The 16,553-nt window shown below is 43.8% G+C and overlaps 1 protein-coding gene across 3 annotated transcripts in view; it reads left to right on the forward strand.

Annotated features, from left to right (window-relative positions):
* The window catches only part of MRAS (muscle RAS oncogene homolog), a 56,448-nt gene that overhangs the window by 27,316 nt on the left and 12,579 nt on the right, over positions 1–16,553 (forward strand). The window lies entirely within an intron of this gene.

Here is a 16,553-nt window from a genome sequence, read left to right on the forward strand (position 1 = left end):
GAGCCATTGATCATAGAATGTCATTATAGGAGGGAAGCTTTGAAAACCACTGGGATACAAGTCCTCTGTCAGATATGTGATCTGCAAATATTTGCTCCCACTCTGTGGCTTATTTCTCATTCTCTGGGTAGGGTCTGTCAAAGAGCAGATTTTTCAGCATTTGTTAAGTCCCCTTTATCAGTTGTTCTTTTGTGGATCTTGCTTTAGGTGTTAAATCTAAGAAATCGTCACTTAAACCAAGGTCACAAAAGTTTCCTCCTCTATTTTCTTCCAGAAGCTTTGGAAGGTTTTAGGGTTATCATCTACCCCGAGTTAATATTTTATATGGCATGAAGTGTGGAACAAAGTTCATTTTTTTTTGGTATACAAATATGCAATTGTTCCAGCACTATTTGTTGAAAAGATTGTCTTTTCCTGACTTTGTACCTGTGATGAAAATTGTTCACCCATATATTCCATTTCTTGGATCTATATGTCTGTTTTAACACCAGTACTGTACTGTCTTGATAACTGTAGATTTATAACGAGTCTTGAAATCAGGTGCTGTTAAATCTCCAGCTTTGTTCTTTTTCAAAGTTGTTTTGGCTAGCCAAGGTCCTTTGCATTTCCATATGAATTTTAGACTCTGTTAAATTCTAAAATTCTAGATTTTGACTGGAATTGGGTTGAATCTGTAGCTCAACTTGAGAGAATTGACATCTTAACAATGTTGAGCTCCCGGCCCATGAGCCCATCAGCTCCCTCCCTTTATTGACGTCTTCTTCAACTCTCTCACCAGTTGTTCTGTGGTTCTGAGTGCATAGGTCTTTCACATATTTCGTCAGCTTTATACCTACATCTGTGTTATGTATAATACTGTTTTTTATTGCAGTTTTGAGGTTTTTGTTGCTAGTACTTAGAAATACTATAGAATTTTGTATATTGATTTTATAACCTGCAACCTTGCCAAACTCACATATTCTAGCTTTTTTGTAGGTTCCATTGGATTTTCTGCATAGATGTTCATGTTAGAGTAAAGATAGTTTCACTTCTTTCCAGTTTGGATGGCTTATTTCTTTTGCTGAGTTTTTATCAGGAGTGGATGTTGGATTTTATCAAATGCTTTTTCTGTGTCTACTGAGATAATCATAGGATTTTCCCTTTTTTAGTTTGTTAATATGTCAAATTAACATTGCATCCCTGGGATAAACTGTACTTGGTCATGATGAATTGTACTTTTATATGTTCTTGGCTTTGATTTGCTAAAATTCTGTTTGGAATTTTTGCGTCTATGTTCTTGAGAGATACTGGTCTGTAGTTTTCTTGTAATGTTGAATAATGGTGGCTTTATTGAATGACCGGGGAAGCATGCTCCCTTCAATTTTCTGGAAGAGTCTAAACAAAATTGGTATTATTTCTTTCTTAAATGCTTAGTAGAATTTACCTAAGAGGACATCTGGGCCTGAGGGTTTTTTTTTTTAAGGAAAACTTTAAACTACAAATTCAATTTCTTTAACAGAAACAAGGCTATTCAGGTAATTCCTTTATTTTTTTCAGTGAGCTTTGGTAGTTTGTGTCTCAAAATTTTGTTTAGTTCATCGAAGTTATCAAATTTATTGGCATAAAGTTGTTCATAATACTCTCTCTTTTTTTAAATCCTCACCCAAGGAAATGTTTATTGATTTTAGAGAAAAGAAGTGGGGAGAGGTGAGAGAGAGAAAACATCAATCAGTTGCCTCCTGTTCATACCCCAACCAGGGTTTGAACCCACAACCTAGACATGTGCCCTGACTAGGGATTGAACCTGCAACCTTTTTAGTACAGAATGACACTCCAACTAACTGAGTCACCCAGCCAGGGCCATAATATTCTCTTACTGTCTTTTTATTATCTGTAAATCTGTAGTGATGCTACATTCCTAATATTAGGATGCTCTCATTCCTAATATTAGTAATTAGTGTCTTTCCTTTTTTCCTGATGCTTCTGGCTAGAGATTTATCAATATCATTGATTTTCTCAAAGAACCAGCTTTTGAGTCCATTGATTCTTCCCATTTGGCTCCACTGATTTCCACTCTCATCTTTAGTATTTCCTTTTTTGTCTGCCTACTTTGGATTTAATTTGCTCTCTTTTCCTAACTTCTTACAGTAGAAACTGATGTCATTGATTTGAATATTTGTTTTTTTCCTAGGTATTCATCTGATGCAATAAATCTCCCCTAACTGCTCATTTAACTGCATCCCACAAAATGTAATAAGTTGTGTTTTATTTTCATTCAGTTCAAAATACTTTGTAATTTTCCCTTTGATTTCATCTCTGACCCACTGGTTACATAGAAATGTATTATTTAGTTCCCAAGTATTTAGGAAATTCCCAGAGATCTTTCTGTCATTCATTTTTATTTTCATTTCATTGTATCAAATAACATACAGGATATCATTTGAATTCTTCAGACTCGTTGAGGCTTGTCTTATGGCCCAGAATATGGCCTGTGTTGGGCAGCATTCCATGTGCACATGAAAAGAACATGTTTTTCTGCTATTGTTGAAGTCTTCGATCACTGTCAATTAGATCAAGTTGCTTGATAGTGTTGTCAAAGTCTTCCATATCCTTACTGATTTTCTGTTTAGTTGTGCTATTATTGAGAGTGAGAGGTGTTGCATTTCAGAGTATTATTGTGAATTTGCCTATTTTTTCCTATCAGTTTTTGCTGCATGTACTTGGACACTCTATTATTAAGTGCATAAATGTTTGAGACCAATACATCCTCTTGATGAACTGACTCCATTTTTATTGCAAAATGACGTTCTTTGACTCTGGTTTTCCCTCCCTGCACCGTGGCCTGGACACTCTCTCCAGGCTGTAAGCTGGGCACTTACAGGTGCTCTCACTTCTTTCATATCTCACCTCAAAGGGTCACCACCCTTTGTTGCCTGATGTTCATTGTCTTGAAAACCATTGTTTTATATATTTTTGTCTGGCTTTTTTTTTTTTGGTTGTTTCAGCTGAGAAGGTAAATCTGGTCCTTGTTTCTCTATCTTGACCAGAACCAGACCAAATCATCACTTTGAAAAAAATACAACTTTGTGTATATACTAAAAGCCACTGAATTTTAGCAGTCCATCACCTTAACCACTCGGCCACCTTGTCAAGCCACTGAATTTTAAAGTGAAAAATGTTTTTTAAAGGATGACTGTTATCCTTTTTGAATGATATCCTAATTTTACAAAGCACCGTCCTTCCTGGGCCTGTCTGCAGCCCTGGAACTTGGAACGGTTCCATCAGGTACCTGGCGGCTCCGAACACGTTCCCACCTCAGGGACTTTGTGTTCGTGTTCCCTCTGCCTAGAACCTTCTTGCTGCAGAAGGACATTATTGCTTCACTCAGGCCTCCGCTCAAATGTCACTGTATCTGAGAGGCCTTCCCTGAGCAAGCCATCCATGGCCATGCCCACCTGACCCCGTCACTCCTGTGCCCCTGTCCGACTCCTTTTCCTTGTTCTCCCCTTTACTGTTGAACATACATTTGTTTAATGCGTTTATTTGTTTGCTTCAGTTTTTATCATTCCCCACTAAAATATACACTTCTGAGAGCAGGGGCTTTGTTTTATTTACTTCTGTATCCTCAGCATCTAGAATACTGCTTGGCCCCTGGTAAATCCTCAGTAAATGTGGAATGATTGAGTGAATGAATGAATTCTGAACAATATGTGTGCAGTCACAGGTCTGATGTGCTAGCTGTATTGTTCCTAACATATGTTAAAGTAAATATATATAACTATTAAAAATGTATGGCTCTGGCTGGTTAGCTCAGTTGGTTCAAGTATTGTCCCAATTCACCAAGGTTATAGGTTCGATCCCTGGTCAGGGCACATATGAAAAGCAACCAATGAATGCATAAATATGTGGAACAATAAATTGATATTTCTCTGTCTCTCTCTCAAATCAATTTAAAATTTCTTTAAAAAATAAATTTAAGAACTTAGATTTATGAACATTCTAAAATCATCTCATATATCACCTCTTCGAATATATATGAGGTCTGTCCAGAAGAAAGTCCAGCCATTGTTAATATAATGAGAATGATTTGTGTGACATTGATGTAATCTGGCAGCCAAGGAGAGTGGACTGGAATGCCCATGGGTGAATAGTGATGACATCACAATACTAGTCAATGGGGGTGGTAGACACTGTTGAGTGAGCTTGTGTACTGTGTGGCTGTCACATTCAGAATGACTGAGTGAGTACAGCAATGAATCTGCATCAAATTTTGTATTAAGTTTGAACATTCCTCCATGGAAACTATTGGATGATTTAGAAGGCTGCAGCTATGGGCACCTGGTGATTGGCAGTTTCATCATGACGATGTGCCTGCTCATGCATCATGTCTCATGCAGAGTTTTTTGGCAAAACATCACATCACCCAGGTGACTCAGAACCCATACAGCCCAGATTTGGTGACCTGAAACTTGTGGCTTTTCCCAAAACTAAAATCACTTTTGAGAGAGAAGGGATTTCAGACCATCGATGAGATTCAGGAAAATACGACGGGGCAGCTAATGGAGATTGGGAGAACTGTGTGAGGTCCCAAGGCACCTACTTTGAAGGGGACTAAGGTGTCATTATCCTTTGTACAGTGTTTCTTGTATCTTCTTCAATAAATGTCTCTATTTTTCATATTACATGGCTGGATACCTTCTGGACATACCTTGCACTTTGGGATATACTGAATTAAAGGAATGTAAACAGGTTTCTTTACTGTAGGACTTAACCTTCAATATATGAACATACATTACAAGCCTATTGGTGGGATATATTGTCTTTAGGGTTTCCTAAAGGGGCCATTTTCTGCCCATCATTCTAGGCTATTTCCACCAAAAACATCCTAAAAACCATTGCATAATGAATGTAAGAGAGTAACACCATGCCAGGTATTTAGTTAGAGTTCAATAAATATTATTTCTCTCTACACCTACAAAAACTACTCACGCTTTCTAAAAAGTAACTTATGGTATTATATTTACTTCTGAGGGAAAAAACCTTTTCCTCAAGGGGGGTTTTGAGCAAGGTTTTGTGATAATGATGACAGAGTAGCAGCCGGGAGAGGGAAGCCTGGCCAGGCACCACTGCGTAAGCGTGGGTTTGGAAAGCCTGTGTTCTGAAGCCCCTGGGCCCCACTTAGGTGCCACACCTCTAATCCCGCCGCCAGGGTCAGGCCTGACTTAGGGCCTCGCGCACCCAGGCCTGCCTCGGGAGCAAAGATCTGACTCCCACTCTCTTAGGTTAGCACACTTCTCCACTCTACTAGGTCTTCTACTAAGAAAAGGAAAGCTTAAAACATTGCAGCTAAATATTAATTAGTCCAGTATTTAAAAAGATGCGTCATATTTTGGGAACTTTAATCAAAGGCTGGTTGGTTGGGCTTGAGTATAACTCGGACCCCTTCTGGGGTGGTTTGCAGCCCTGGGGTGAACAGAACTTTCCATGGGCACCCAGAGCCCTGAGGTCTTGCTTCCCTGGAGGCCACACCATGGTGGGGAGGGAGGGGGGTGGCTAAACCTGGGGCACCTACCAAGTGCTCTGAACTCTGGGATTCTCTTCTTCCAAAATTAGAAAGAGCAAAAGCATGGCAGCATGATACTGTTAATGATAGCGACAACGATGATAATGATGAAGGGGAGGATGATAATTACCATGACAATAATGATATTTATTGGGCAATTACTGTGTGGAAGGCCTGAGCTAAGCACTTTCCATATGCTCTCTGTCAATCCATACAAACACGACAGTGGTAGCTTCTCGTGTTATCTCCATTTGTAGATGGGGAAGGTAAAGCACGGAGAGAGGTTCAGAGGGCCAGCAATGGTTTGAACTCCCCCTGGTCTCCTGTACAGTCAGTGTCCCACCTCACACAGCTGATCCCTGGGCCTCCAGGAAGGGGAGCTGAAATAGGGAGGGGGCAGGGGGTGTGGCTTGCATTATCAGGACGAACCAACACATTCACCTGCCCTTCTTCCTCCTTGCCCAAGGTCCTTTGGAGGGCCAGGGGCTCCCGTCCTGACGTGAATCTCAGATCAGAGATTCCTGAGCTTGATAGGAAGACTTCTCTGTGAGAATTATAAACCTGTTTTTTGTTTTCTTTCAAGGGGCCTCATGGCCCTAGTCCTCCCAAAATCCCAGAGACAGGAGACGGCTGACGTTGGGGCCAGCAGCCAGGCTCTCCAGTGCCTGTGAGACCCCCAGGCTTTGGAGCAAGTCCACTCCGAGTTCTTTCCCACAGGGTTTGGGACCTTTGTCTCACCTCTTTTTATTGAGGGCCCTGCTCTGGGAACATCTTCTCACCATCAGGTCCCCACCTCAGCTGTGGGGTGGCATCAGCTCCCCCATTTCCCAGCTCTCTGGCCCTCTCTCCTGGGCTCTGACTTCAGACCCTGCTTTGCCCTGGCTTTCAGCTGTGGGGCTCACTGTACCCCAGTTCTCAGGCTTCATGAGCCAGAAAGACCTGAGGCTGAGCAGAGTGCTGGAAGGGTTTGTGTATATGTGTGTGTCTAGATAGTAAAATGTACATAACATAAAATCTACCATCTTAGTCATTTTCAAGTGTGGGGTTCTGTGGCATTAAGTATATCCTCATTGTTCTGCAACCCTGCCACCAGCCATGTCCGTAACTTTTCACCTTCCCCAACTGAAACTCCATACCCATTAAACACTAACTCCCCAATGCCCTCCCCCCAGCCCGGGGCGACCACCACTGAACTCTCTGTCTCTATGAATCTGGCTCTTCTAGGGACCTCATATAAGTGGAATTAAAGAGTATCTGCCCTTTCATGACTGGCTTACTTCACGTGGCACAATGTCATTAAGGTTCACCCATGTTTTCATATGTGCCAGAATTTCCTTCTGTTTTAAGACTGAATAATATCCCATTGTATGTATGTACCACATTTTGTGTGTCCCTTTATACAGCAATGGACACTTGGGCTGGTTCCACCTTTTGGCTATTGTGAATAATGCCGCTCTAAACGTGGGTAGTACCAGTACCTGCTCCCGTGTCTGCTTTCAGTGTTTGTTTTGGAGCCCTGCGTGCCCCTTTTTTCCGTTAGGCTGGGGCAGGGAGGTACTGAGCTCTGTGGTGTCAGCCCCCTCACTTTACACTGAGGAAATTGTGGTGCATGTGGGGAAGGGCCTTGCCCAGGGTCAGACCTGGCTAGAGACAGAGCCAGGCCCTGGGGGCTCTTGACTCCGCCAAGCACAACCCCTGTCCTGTCATGCTACCTCCTAAGCCGGCCCAAGTCTCAGGCTTGCAGGGTAGGATGATGATGAAATCTGTTCACTTATAATACGAGCAGGTGTTTCTGGGCCTGCACACTCATATGCCCCCACCCCAGCCCCACCCTGTGCCCAGCCAGCCTCTGGAACCTTTCGTCTTTCTTCCATCCACAGAAAACAGCAGTGGGCCTGGAGTCTCTAGACACCCATCCCACCCAGGCGCTCTTAGGCCCAGCTCTACAGCCACTCAGTGCCCTGTATCTACTGCAAGAGGCTCAGTATTTGCAAAGAGCAAAAGTCCTGGCTCTTCTCCTGCACCCTCAGAAGCTGGGACGTTTCCACCCTGGCTTCTGCCCAAACCTCAGACACAAGTGCTGTTGTCTTCCCGGAGGGGCCCGGACCTGGCTTTTCCCAGAACACTAGAATCCACATTCTTTTCTGGGGAGAGCAAGGGGAGGACATTGGAAGGGCAGTGGGAGGAAAAGGAACATTCGTTGAAAGTTTTCTGAGCCAGGGTTTTGCCTGGTGGGCTTCCATGCTTGGCAGCCCGCAGGTCAGCTGCACAGTAGGCACTTCTCCATGGCACCAACTAGGGGTGGGTGTATGCTCCTCTTTTCCTGCTCACAGCGATATGGAAGGAATTTTCCTCTTTTCTCCTTGCCTGAGATTATGAAGTCCAGTCCTGCAGGCCCCTGCCTGACCTTTATTCTGGTTCCATCAGCCATCACTGCTTGAATGCCTCTAGGAATGTGGAGCTCACGGATCACCCGGGGCAGTGCTTGCCGGTAGAAAGCCCTTCCTTACATTGCGGCCAGAGCTGCCTCCCAGGCTGTCTTTCACCATTGCTCTTTCTGCCCTCACAGCAATGTTAGCAGTTACCAGTGACCAGACTTTCCCTGAAGGCCAGACCGAGTGCTGAGGGCTTTGCAAATACTGTTTTATTTCGTCCTTGGGACAGTTCTGCTAAATCGGAGTATACCACTTCGCAGGCGAGCACAGCTGCTCTTTAGCCAGTATGCACCACTCCTACCGTACCAATTGATAAAATGGCGAAATACTTCTGTACCATGGGGAAATTGCTGCCACTGCTGCAGCCCTGTGCCCCCAAGGGTCCCAGTGCCTGTATAGCAGCCCTCTGATTGGTCAAGCCTCTGCAGGTGAGGGCAGTAAGACTCCGAGTGGGGAAGTAACATGTCCAAGGTCACACAGCTGATTAGAGTCCCATCTCCTCTGACCCCAAAGCCAAGGATCTTAATCTCCCTCTGTGCTCACAGTAGCCCCACTAGGCAGCTTGGGAGCTGAGAGACCCACCATTAACCAGTGACCCAGAGTCAGCTAAGCAAGGCTGAGTGATGAAGGTGGAATGCAACATACTCCCTCTCCCTTCAAAGTCCCAGCACAGCCTGGGGTCATTCCAAGCTTGTCAGCACCCCACACCCAGGTGGTTTTCCTCTTACACTGCTGACAATCAGGCCCTGTGCTCCTGCAGTTCATTTTGGGCTTTGCCCTAACTCCAGATTAACACATGACCAGTTTGAGCTGAGTGCACCAACCCAGCAGGTTTGAGATCTTACCTGTCTGCTCTTATGTTGGATGATGCCACCAGCTCCAGGTCCCAGTGCTGGCTCCCCAGTTAAAGACAGGCAGGTGCCAGGAGCTCAGCAAGGCTTGGACCCAGAATGGCATGGTTCAAATAGTGCCTCTTCTGCTCATTAGCAGTATGAACCTGATCTGGTCACTAACATTGCCCTGCCTTGTTCTCTGCATCTGTAAGATGCTGGTTTCCTAGAGTGGTCATGTGGGGGAATGGGATTATAGGTCAACACTTTGCCTTCCTGTCCTGCTTGCTCTATATCCTGACCCCCTTCAGGCTGCCATCTGTCTCTGCATGTTCCTGAGCTCCTGGTCACACAGCTGAGTCTTCCTGCTGCCCTTTCCCCTCTTTCTTCTCTTCCCTCCCTGAGAGTGACATGGGGGGATGATGTCCCAGTCTCCTCTAAGAATCCCCCAAGGCCATGGTCCATCTCCCTGGAAGAACATGCACCCATACATGCAATTTGTCTACCAGTTCAGGTTTTGTGGGCCTCATGAAAACATATCCCAAGGCCCCCTCACCTCACTCCCCAGCTGGGTCCCCAGAGTCACGTGGTCAGCACTTCTCCCTTGATATCATCTGAAGTCAAGTATTGGCATATTTAGGCCACTGCCAGAGGGAATCTTCCCCTAGCATCAAGGAGCCAGCCACACCAGCCACTGGATTTTAGCTCCCACCCTCCGAGACTCCCAAGTGGCTTGGCTGTGCCCTGCCAGCACTTTGGAGAAGAAGAAAGCAGCTCTTTTTCTGGGAACAGCACTTCCACCCAGCACCCAGCCTACTCCATCCACGCCCTTACCCAGAAAGGGGAGTGCAAGTTACAGTGTTAAAGAGTACTCATCACTCTTGATGCTTAGCTAGGTGGCATTGCTTCACTGAAGTCTCTTCCCAGGAAGGGCACAGGCTTCCCTGCCAAAATGGACACAACCCTCCCTGTAAAATGGACACAACCCTCTGCTTCCCACGGAGGGCCTGTGGACCAGAGACATAGACAACAGCAGGCATGGTCCTTGGAGGCATATGGCCTGTAGAAATTATCATCTCTACATCACCCTGAAGAGTACATTACAGAAGTTAAACCGTCAGTGCTCAGTGATTTCCCTTAAAGCTGGCCTGTGCTGTTTGAGCACAGTAACTGCTTTGGTGTAGCATGCACATGGTCTGCCCAGTCATCCTGCGGTTCCTTTTTGAGCTCTCATTTGGTGCTGAAGCTTTTGGGGTCCCTCCCTTTGGGGCTCCATCCCACGGTGGGGAGCCGAGCCAGGCCTGAAGGCACAGACTTGGGAGATCTGATGGCACACACAGTAAGAAGGCTTCAGCGACAAAGGTCAGAGGCCTGGCCCTCAGGAGGGAAGGCAGACTGTGGCTGGCTCAAGGGTGTTGGGAGAGCCTGCAGAGAGGCACTCTAGTTGGAGGTCACGGCTTGGGCAAACACTTGGAATCATGATGAAGCCTGGCTGGTTCTGGGGAGCTACACCCATGCCCTCTGGTTGGAGGAGAAAGGCTGAATCAGCTGGGGCAACCGGGCCTTGGTGACACGGGAGTGCCCCCTTCCCGGCATATGGCCTTAAACAGATCCCTTTAACTCCCTGAGCCTCAGTTTCCTCACCTGAACTAGGGGCCAATAATACCTTCTTTCCAAGGCCGTGAGGAGGGCTGAGAGGGTGTGTGTGTCTAAGGCCCCTGGCACTGTGCTCGCTGCCAGTAGGAACATGGTGGATGGACCTACTTTTAGCCAAAGAGCTCAGACTGTACCCTGGGCTGCAGGCCAAGGTCAGATACCCCAGACCCCATGCCAGGATTTGCCTCCCTATAGAAGCCTTGGAGAAGGAGGGCAGTGGAGGAGGAAAGGGAGGGAGAGAGAGAAATGGGGGAGGGGAGGAGGACTCAGCAGAGACTCAGGCTGGTGACCTCTCCTTGCCGGCCACCCGCCTGCCTGGGGCCCCATGCATCACACCAGCGCGTGGAGCTCAGTTTCTGAAATCCACGAGATCTAAGAGCAGCCCCAGGGTTTCTACTTAAATCTCCCTCAGCAACACTGCTGCCCCATCGACCTTCAAGTGGGAGGCCTGGGGCAGGCCAGACAGAGGAGCACAGTGCTGACCCTCTGTCTCCAGAATCTCTGTTACTCACTTCTCCCTCCTTCCCCAGCCTGGCTGCCTGTCGCACATACACACACACTCTCTCTCCCTCACTTGCACGTACACACACACACACACACACACACTGGCAGAACACCTCTTCTCCCACAGTGACTAATGCTTTCTATCTCGGAAGTCCTCCTACCTTTGTAACAGCAGGCAGGGGGAATACAGGCAGAATCATTTCCTAAGAGTGTAGCTGCCCACTATCTTCAGCCTCCTCCAGGAAGTCTTGGAGGCAGAGCTGCTGACAAGGGGCCTGTGGCCAGGCATTTATTTCCAGGTGTACATGTGGGGAGGGATCAAGGGATGGGACCTCACCCCAGACTAGGCCCAGCTCAGCCCCCATGTCCTCCTCCCTGGTTGAACTTGCCCTCCTGGGGCCCAAGGTTTGGAATTTCCAGGTGCCCTCAACTCTCCTCTCTCTCCGAGTTGCCCACTGCCACTTCCTGTGTTCTGTGTCCTCTGTGTGCCCCATTTGTTCTTTTCACTTCATCTCAAACACACCTGCCTGCCTCCAGGGCCTCCCTGCCTCTGAAAGCATCTGCCTCCTGGAGGCAGAGGCCTCCCTGCCTCTTTGGCTGCCAAACTCTGATTATACTCCCTCCCCTCTCTGAACCTTCAATAGCTCCCCAGTGCCCACAGAGTTCAAACGTATTCATTTAGCACCCAAAGTCCCCAGCCTCTGGTGTCTCTGTCTCCTCTTTCAACCTCCTATTCCCCCTCCCAAACCTTGTGACCCCAGCCCCAGCCTCCTCGTTGCTCTCTTTCCCAGCCTCCAGGCCCTCACTCATGCTCTTTCTCTGCCCAGAAGACCTTTCCCCAGGCCCCATCTTTTCATGTCAAATTCTGTTCTTCCTCCTAGAGCAGGATTAAATGTCTCCTCTTTGCTAAAACCTTCTGTTATCCTTCCAAGGTGAAGAGACCACCCCTCCACCCTACCCTAGATCTCCCATAGCATGTACCAATTTCTGTTTCATATTATTATTTTTCTTCAGTCCAGCTGGCCTGTAAATATTGTGATAGCCAGATGCATCTTAGTCTTTAACAACTCAAAGTACCACACAGAGCAGTTGGTACAGAGTAGGTACTTAGAAAATAATTGGCGCCCTGGCTGGTGTGGCTCAGTGGATTGAATGTCAGTCTGTAAACCAAAAGGTTGCCATTTGGATTCCCGGTCAGGGCACATGCCTGGGTTGCAGGCCAGGTCCTCAGTAGGGGGATTGTGAAAGGCAATGGGTTGACGTTTCTCTCGCACTTCGATGTTTCTCTCTTTACCTCCCCTCCCCTCCTTCTAAAAATAAATAAATAAATGGGACTTCATCAAAATTAAAGATGTTTGTGTTTCAAAGGATACCATGAACTGAAGATACAGCTCACAGAATGGAAGGAAAAAAAACTGCAAACTGTGTATCTGATAAAAGACTTGTATCTAGTATACCTAACGAACTCCTTCAACTCAATAATAAAGATACAAAAAACTAATTTAAAAGTGGGCAAAGGATATTAGATATTTCTCCAGAAAATACGTGCAATGGGCCAACATGCATGAAGAGACGCCCGACATCATCAGCCGCCAGGGAGATGTAAACCAAAACCACCGCGAGACACCAGTTCACACCTGCTGGGCTGGTTGTAATCAAAAACAGGTAACGAGTGCTAATGAGGAAGTGGGGAAATTAGAACACTCATAAATTGTAAAATGGTGCCGCCAATTTGGAAAATACTTTGTCAGTTCCTCAAAAGGTTAAATATAGTTACCACATGACCAGCAAATCAACTCCCAGGCATATATCCAAAAAGAAATGAATGCCCACACAAAAACTTGTACACAAATATTCAAAAAACAGCGTGACCCATATGAGGGAAATGGTAGAAACAACTCAAACTCAACTGACGAATCGGCAAGTAAATGCCGTGTGTCGGTGCAGCGCGATGTTACTCAGTAATGCAGAGGAATAAAGGACGGATGCGTGCAACATGAAAGCACCTTGAAAACACGAGGTGAAGTGAAAGAAGCCAGTCCCCAAAGACCACGTATTGTATGGTTTTATTTATAGAATGTCCAGAATAGGCAATTCCAGAGAACAGAAAGCATGTGAGTAGTTGCCCAAGTTTTGGGGAGGCAGGGAGGGAAGATGATGTGGAGAATGTGTGCGCATGGATACAGGGTTCTCTCCGGGGAACAGGTGTGCTCTAAAACCAGATGCGGTGAAGACCTCACAGCACTGTCAATGAAAACCCACTGTGGTGTTGTACACGCTGCAGGAGATTTACAGATGAATCGTACCTTGGTGCCGTTGCTGTTTAAAAACGAGCTGTAGGGTGCATGTTGATATTGGCATGTACATTTAAAGAGGTGACATTAAAGTTCCAAACCCTTAAGCATGCTTAAAATGAAAAGAAATAAATAAGATCTCAAAAAAAAAAGAATTGGCCAATGGATAACCGAATATATCCACCCCACCCCCACCCCCCGCTGCCCCTTGCTTGCATTCCCTGCAGTGGGCGGGCCTGGCAGCCGCCACAGACCCACGTGCCCTTTCTGTCCAGTCTGTTAGGGTTATGCTGGGCGCTGACAATGACTTAGAAAGTTTCTGTGTTTTCCATGCTCTGGAACAATCTGCAGATTACAAGAATAGCTTTGTGCCATTCATGGGGTAGATTTTATTTCATCAATTTCATCGATAATCATTGACCTACTCAACTTTTATATATTTTGAACCAATTGTGCTTCTTTATATTTTTTAAATGATCTATTTCATCAAAAATAAAAAATTTATTGCTATAAAACTGCACATAGTTTTCTCTCATAATTAAATATATATCTATACTAATAATCATTGGCCTTTTATAATTCTAAATGTTTATTTGTCTTTTTTTCCTTTGATGAGACTTGGTAGAGGGTTTTTTTTTTATTGGTCCTTTCAAGGAATAAGCTTTTTATTTGTAGATATCAATACTTTTTCCTTTGTCCCATTTTCCTAATTTCTACTTTTAGTGATAATTTCTTATTTCTTTGGTTGTATTTATTTTTCCTGTTCTAGATTCTTAATTTAAATGCTTACTTAAATTTCAGTCTTTCTTGTTTTCAAAAATGCATTTGAAGAGGTATTTTTCCTCTGAGTATCACTGTGGCCTCACACCAGAGGTTTTGTTACTGTTTATTGGTGGGCATTTCTAACTGGCTTTTCCCTTTAACTGGGGAGTTCGAGAGTGGTATAGCTTTCAAAATTTTCAAGTGGGAAGATTCCTCTATACTCATGTTTCTGTTCATTTCTGATCTTACTGCATTATAGGCAAAAGGTGGCTTATATGATTTCTGCTTTCTGGAATTTGTTGACATTTTTTATTTATAGCCTAACATATGGCCAATTTTGTGATGATTTCATGTGTATTTAAAAATGCTTATTTCCTGTTTGAGTGTGAAGTTCTCTCTGTGTCTTGTCCAATTGTCTGTCTATCTCAAAGGGAAGTCCATTCAATTCTCTCACAGTGATTATGGAATTTGTCAATTCCTGTTTTTAAGAATCGTATATATAAATAAGTATGTGTGTCTATGTGTGTATATATATATAACACACATGCACACACACATATACTTATTTATATTTTAGGCAACATTCTTAGATGCTCAGATCTGTGATTTTGGCACTTCATGATTTTCCCATTATAAATACCCTGGTTTGTCCTGTTTATTGCTTTGGCTCTGAATTCTGTTTGTGGATGCATGTGGCTGGCATATTCTTTCATTTTTTTATCTTTCTGTGTCACTATATTTTATATATATCTTTAGTAGTAGATAATGGATTTTGTATTAATTATCTGCCTTTTTGAATTATAATTGGCATATAACATTATATTAGTTCAGGCATAAAATGTAATGAGTTGATATTTGTATATATTGCAAAATGATCACCACAGTGAATCTAATTGACATCTGTCATGATACATACTACAAAAAAAATTTTCTTGTGATGAGAACTTATAAGATCTACTCTCTTAGCAACTTTTAAAGGTACAATACAGTATTTTTTTACTGTAGTCACCATGCTATAAATTATAGCCATGGTTTATTGATTTTATAACTAGAAATTTGTGTCTCTAAACCACCTGCATCCATTTTGCACACCCCTCTCCCCCTACCTCTCCCCCCTGCCTCTGTCCACCACCAGTTTATTCCATGTACCTGTGAGCTCCTGACCTCAGTCTTGGAGATGATTTTGGACTTGACACCAAAAGCAAAGGCAACAAAAGCCAAAATAAACACATGGGACCTCATCAAACAAAAAGCTTCTGCATAGCAGTGGAAACCAACAACAAAATGAGACAGTAATGGGAGAAAGTATTTGCAAATGTATAAAGGACTCATACAACTCAATAGCAAAAAAAAAAAAAAAGGAGTCCAGTTATAAAATGGGCAGAGGAATCTGAATAGACATTTTCCAAAGAAGACACACAGAAGGCCAACAGGTACATGAGAAGGTGCTCAACATCACTAATTATCAGGGAATTAAAATTAAAACCACAATGAGATGTCACCTATCTGTTAGAATGGCTATTACCATAAAGACAAGAAATAAGAAGAAATGTTGGCAAGGATGTGGAGAAAGAGGGGAACTTTGTACACTGTTGGTGGGAACGTAAACTGGTACAACCACTATGGAAAGCAGTAGAGAGGTTACTTAAGAAACTAAAAATAGAGATACCATATCCAGAAATTCTACCTCTGGGTATGTACCCGAAGAAAATGAAAACACTAATTCAAAAAGATACATGCCACATTCATTGCAGCAGTATTTATGATAGTCAAGATATGGAAACAGCCTAAGTGTCTATTCCATATATATACATAATGGAATATTATTCAGCCATAAAAAGAATGAAATCTTGTCATTGGCAACTACATAGTTGTATCTTGAGGGCATATTCTAAGTGAAATAAATCAGATAAAGACAAAAACCATATGATCTAACTTGTATGTGTAACCTAAAAAAATAAGAGCAAAACCCCCCCCAAAAAACCCTGAGCTCAGATACAAAATATCTTATTTTCACAGGTAAACTGAATGCATTTTCATTTATAGTCACTAGTTATAGTTAGATTTATTTCTGTCATCTTACTTCACATCTACTGTTTCAACTCCATATGTTTGGTTAGTTTATTATGGCCTTTGGTTGGATTGGTCCCAGTTACTTTGTTCTGTCTTTCTTTCTCATTATTTGGAAGTTCTGAATTTTACTTTTGTCCTAGTAGTTATTCTGTACATGCACACATACACATGTATAGACATACACACACACATATGCACACACAAGTGTGTGTGTGTGTGTGTGTACTTACATTTTTCTGTCATCGTTGGGATGTTATCCCACATGAAGCAAGAACTTCAGTGGTGATTTACTTTTCCTCAGCCCCCATCTTCGCTGATGGATCATCATAGATTTTGTTTCTACACTCATTCATTTTCTTCAAATTTTGTAACGATATTTAAACTTTATGCTTACATTTTGTGTTTGCTTATCATTATTTACAATACTCATCTTTCTTTTTTATAGATGCATTTTTCA

Source organism: Phyllostomus hastatus, unplaced genomic scaffold (assembly GCF_019186645.2).
Source record: "Phyllostomus hastatus isolate PE091 unplaced genomic scaffold, TTU_PhHast_1.1 phas_scaffold_129, whole genome shotgun sequence".
Taxonomy (NCBI): domain Eukaryota; kingdom Metazoa; phylum Chordata; class Mammalia; order Chiroptera; family Phyllostomidae; genus Phyllostomus; species Phyllostomus hastatus.